Here is a 5,647-nt window from a genome sequence, read left to right as displayed (position 1 = left end):
TTTTAAAAAAAAAAAAAAAAAAAAAAAAAAAAAAAAAAAAAAAAAAAAAAAAAAAAAAAGAAGTCACTCTGATAATTGATGGCACTTTCATGGTTTTCAGAGCTTTCTGTATTTATTACATTCTCTCTGGCCACAGTTGCTGCTAAACGTCCTACGTAAGCACAGGTCAGCTCCCACAACAAAGAATGATCTGGCCCCAGATGTTAGGTGGACAGAGACATCATCCATTCACTCAGTCATCCACTGATAGCTATAAGTTAAATTCCATTAGTCGGTCAGTCATCCACTGATAGCTATATTATGAGTTAAATTCCATTAGTCATTCATTCATCCACTGATAGCTATATTATGAGTTAAATTCCATTAGTCGGTCAGTCATCCACTGATAGCTATATTATGAGTTAAATTCCATTAGTCGGTCAGTCATCCACTGATAGCTATATTATGAGTTAAATTCCATTAGTCGGTCAGTCATCCACTGACTGACTTTTCAAACTCTTCCTGGAGGTTACTGGAGAAATCAGATTAAGGAAAGGAGAATGAAGGAGCAGGGTGGTAAGTGCTGGAACAGAGCTATGCACAAGGGACTGGGAGCCCCCAAAAGAGCATCTGAATTGGACAGAAAGGAAAGAATTCCTTTAGGGAAAAGTTAATTTGCATTAATAAAGGTAGTGTTAGGCAAAGAACATATCTGTAGGTCAGGAAAAGAGAAGTGTCTCTAGGAATTTCACACAAAGAGAATCTATTACAGCGGTTATTTTCACACAGCTAGGAACAAAAGAGAAGGCCGTGAAGCAACCCGGAGACAAGCAGCAGCAGGAAGGTGATACCAACCCCCAGGCTGGAGGACAAAGAGAAGAGGGTGCTGCTTGAGCCAGACACCGGTGCCTCCTGGCAGGAGCTGGGACCTAGGAGGGTGGAGTTACCCAGCAGCAACTGGAGCCAAAGCAGCTGCTGGAAATGCCGCCCGCCCCTCCAGCAGCCCGCACAGGGAGAGTGGGGGAGAAATACTCTGACATCTCCCACCCTCCCATCATCTCCCGCCACCGCTTCCTACTAGCTAAGCCTGGCCAGAAGCCATTTGTCAGGGGCGCCTGGGGAGTGTGGTACCCTGCAATTCAGAGACAACAGTGGCTGGAGAAAGAGTCTGAGAGCAAAGAAATACGTAAAGGCACAGCAATGTGAATATTCCAGCATGGCTGAGTGAAGGGTGTCCTGTGCTAGGCTGAGGAGATTCCACATCTTCTCGAGGTCCAAAGGCAACCAGTCACACCGACTTAAGTGACACAGCTCCATTTGCAGTTAGGGAAGGACACTGGCAGCAGAGTGAAGGTGGGTTGGAGGTGAGCCAGACCGGAAGACAGGAGACCAGTCAGGAGGCTAAGGCAGTTGTCCAGGTTAAGGTCTACAGACTGGAGATAGGGCGGTGGCCACCCACACCGAGCAAGGATTGGTGAGGGATGCAGGAGAATCTCTTCGACTTGGTAACCCATGAGATCTGCAGGGGAAGGAGGTGGTCTAGATCTCCAGGTGGTGGCCAGTTCGTGGCAGTGCTGGGGTGGAAACCGGTCGCTCTGATTCCCACCCCACTGTGCTCTCACTGTAGCAGCAGCAGTCACTTGGCCTCATTGGGCCCTTGTCCTAATCTTTACAGTCAGGGTTTAGCTGTTCCCTACAGCAATGTTCCATAGTGCTGTGATTCAGGGACCTATACTTTCACTCCGTCAGCATTTCGGATTCCAGTAGGTTTTCTTCTAGTGTCACATTTTCTATAATTTACACGAGTGTATTACAAAAAACCTTCTTGCTTGTGTTTGAATATTTAATCTGGTATATATTCCTGAATTTCAAATTCAAGTTCTTATTGAAAAATTACTGGTCAGAGTGGTTTTTAAAGAATTCTCATTTTGACTGAGAAGATATGTTCTTTTCTAAAGTTCATACATCCCAGAATCCAGCTTGTAGACAATGGATTTCACAATATTGCCATCTAAAATTCTTACTTGTAGTTCTGTTCATAAATATCTCTGGCAGAGCTCCCATGATTTATAAGACTTCCTTATAAAAACCTTATACAAAACCACTAATTGAGTTGCAACCCTTGTTAGTTAATAAAGGTCAAAGTATTAGCTCTAAATAATGCAATTTGGTATGTTACTCAGAAATTCCAGGAAAAGCCTTTTTCTGTGATTTTCAGTTTCATTCTAAGCAGCACACAACAACCATGTTGTTCAGCTCATGAACAAAATAGTAAGTCACTAGTCTTAAAGAGCGTGTTGTCTCAATTAGAAATTCACATTTTCTGCATGTATTGTATAGAATCTGAATCCGAAAACTTAATAAGTCTTAAGTAAACAGTGTCTACTTAATGTTATAAAAATTTAAACACCTTCGCTCTAGAAAAATGTAGTGGTATGTAACAATGACTTGTTGTCTCGGTGCAGACATGGATGAGCAGGGTCACTGATGTAGTTTCACATCGAGACAAACTTAAATCATCTAAGTGTGCAAAACACATGATTCTCGCCCTCAGAGCTCACAGTCTTGTTCTGAAGGCAGCCATATAAAACTATCATTATAACATGTTTTGGTAAAACAATTTGGTGAGATGCCTGAAGCCCTGTGGAAGCACAGAATAAGGGATCTCATTCATTCTGGGGGGTTCAGGAAGGAATTCCTGGAGATGGTGTCACCTGCAGTTGGTCTCAAAGAACAATTAGGTGTTAGACGAAGGGTAAGTAGGCTTTTCTAAACCTGTTTCCACCTTAATTTCAGTCATCCCTCTAACTATACTAGGGCACTTCAGAAACTTTGTGGAGAAATGAAATTAAAAGATAATACAAATCCTTCCATGAACTTTTTGAAGTATTCTCATATCATACCCTCATATCTACTTACTGTTGGGTGATTAGTCATCCCGGTTTCCTAAGAACTTTCCCAGCTTTAGCTCTGGAAGTCCCACATCCTGGGAAACCCCTCATCTCTAGGATCAACCTGGATAGCTGGTCACCCCAATAGACCACCTCCCAATCATACTTTATGTTCCTGACCGTGTTCTTTTGCTCCTGCCAGTTTGTCATTTAGAGTGGGCTGTCACCTTACCACTGCCTTGAATTCATCATGGGGCCTGCACAGATACCTGCACCTAATAGAGGCTCATGGCCTGATTAGTTGCTGGATAGATACGTAAATGTTGGCACCTCTTATTTTGTAGATGGCATTGAAGCCCAGATTAATGAAATGACTTACTCAAGATTCATGTGCCATCACTCAGATGAGGACGTAGGCCTAGTCCCATCTGCTCCATAGAACATTCTCAAACACCTACATTAAATCATGTGCTTCCCTGCACCCCTTTGCCCTTAGGGTCAGCTTAACAGTTTCTTCCTTGGTTATAAAAGGTCTCCTAGTGCCCTCTAGTTGTGGTGTCAATAAGCTGTCTAGCCGAATGACAAGGCAGGGATCATGTCTTCTCTTCTGTATCCAGTGCCTGTCTTAATAGGACCATTATTACTACTTAATATGTAGCCCATCAATGCCTGTGAACTGGACTTGACTGTTGGATTAAACTATCTCGTTCATTGCAAGATTCTGAGGTGCTGAAACAACCACAGTCCCCTGTCCCTTCCAGAGTAGGTGAGTGGGGACAGGTGATACAAATGTTTGACTTGTTTTGTAACTGGTTACAGATTTCACATCTAGTCTCAGTGTGGAGATGATTCAGGACTTCGCTTATGTGGCTCATTGAAATGCAACCCACAGTTCCTCAGGTCCCCTAATTTCTCGACTAGAACATTAAACTGCAGAGGGCATGCAGTAGCCCATCAGTCTTCTGACTAATGGAATTGGCTGAAAGGCCCCAGGGGTCTAAGTCACTGTAGTCTCCCTGGTCCCAAATGGAATCAACCCTTCAACCCTTTAACTACGGCTCTGCCTAGAAATCCGACCTCACTGGGCATGATGTAGGGGCAAATCAAAAACGAACTCAGCAAGAAGGTGGGGAGTAGAAGCAGACGACCCATACTTCTCTGTGCATGAGGTCAAATTCTGCACTTGAGAGGGGTAAGCTAAATTGGGATCTAACCTTACGGTCTTTATATGACTGCCTTCTCCTCCTCTCCTGCCTTTAATATTACTTGGAGGTAGTGGCCTTGACTGGCATCTAAGACTGCTGGGATTTGATTTCAGGAGGGTCATGAGGCACTGGGATTGGAGTCAAATGCCTGGGGTGCACATCCCAGCTGTGTCCCTCTCTCTCTGTTCATTAATTTAATGCAGCGGAGAAGAGCATACATAGGCTTTGGAGGGGGCTGCTCGCTGCAGGACCCCCAGACAAATGACCTAACCTGCCCATGCATCCATTTGTTTTTCTATAAAACGAAAATCATTCTATTGACCTCAGAGGTTTGTATGAGTATTCAGTGTCATGATGTTTTTAAAGACCTTAGTTAAGAGGCTTGACATGTACTAAGCATGTAGTAAAGGTAGCCTTTTATAGTTATCATCATAATCTATCATTCATTCATTCAACAATCATTTGTAGAGAATGGGTGCTGTGACCTTTAAGCTAGCACTTGAAGGCTGAACAGGTCTTAGCCTGATGGGGGAGGTTAAGGAAAGCAGCATTTTCACTTTTCCAGAGAAGGGCATGGACTCGGGAGTATGTATTGGAGAGGGATGGTCCTGGACCCAGGTGTGTGTGAGGTGGAAGGGCATGGACACAGGTGTGGGGGGAGGGTATGGACACAAGTGTGGAGGGGAGGGTGTGGACACAGGTGGGGGAGGGCGTGGACACAGGTGGGGGGAGAAGGGCATGTAGGAGGAGGAAAGAGGATACAGTGTTTGTTTCATTTGAATTCTTCTGTCTGAAATTCTAATACTTGAGTTTCATCCTCATTTCTCTCCATTCTCTGGCCAGCTAGAATCCTGTTTTTCGAGGCCCCTCACTAATGCCATTTCCTGCACAAAGCCCATCCTTCTGCTTTCTTGCCTATTCCCTCCTGGCTCTCAGAGTTTGGGTGTATTTTACAGCTCTTTTTAAACAGTAAACAGCTAAGAGCATCTTGGTCTCACTCACAACTCGCACAGTTCTTGTGTTTACAGTGTACTCAGTTTGCATGTTAGCTGTGCTGAGTTGAACACAGGCTGGCATTTCAGTGCGACACATTTTGAAACAGTTGTGGTTTTGGGGGCGGATTTGATAATTATCCTGCATTTCAAATAAAGAGAAGACACAGTCTTGAATAATGCCTTGACATTTTTATTCTAGAAGTGTTTCAAAAGTTTTACTTAAGCAGGTTTCAATGCATTCAAGAGTTTACCATATTAAATGCATAATCTATAACCATCTTTTGTTTTTTAGGGATATATATTTTCATTCTTCAGTTTATTATGAAAGGAGAAAAGAAAGCACAGTTTTGATATAATTTAGTTTTTATCGGTCAGCCCTGTCACGGGTCATGCTTTTTTTTGTTATCAGCAGTTGTTAAGGAAAGTCGTGGTTAGCGGGTGTCTGGAGGGGCTGCCGTGTGGGGAAAATGGCTCAACGCTGCTTTCTCTTCTGCTGCAGGCAGTGGCGGCCGCCGGGGACCCGATGTGCGCCGCGCGCGTGCGAGGCAGGCGGGAGGCGGCCTCGGACATGAAGCTG

Source organism: Galeopterus variegatus, unplaced genomic scaffold (assembly GCF_000696425.1).
Source record: "Galeopterus variegatus unplaced genomic scaffold, G_variegatus-3.0.2 Scaffold8362, whole genome shotgun sequence".
NCBI lineage: Eukaryota > Metazoa > Chordata > Mammalia > Dermoptera > Cynocephalidae > Galeopterus > Galeopterus variegatus.
This window is presented reverse-complemented; position numbering follows the sequence as displayed.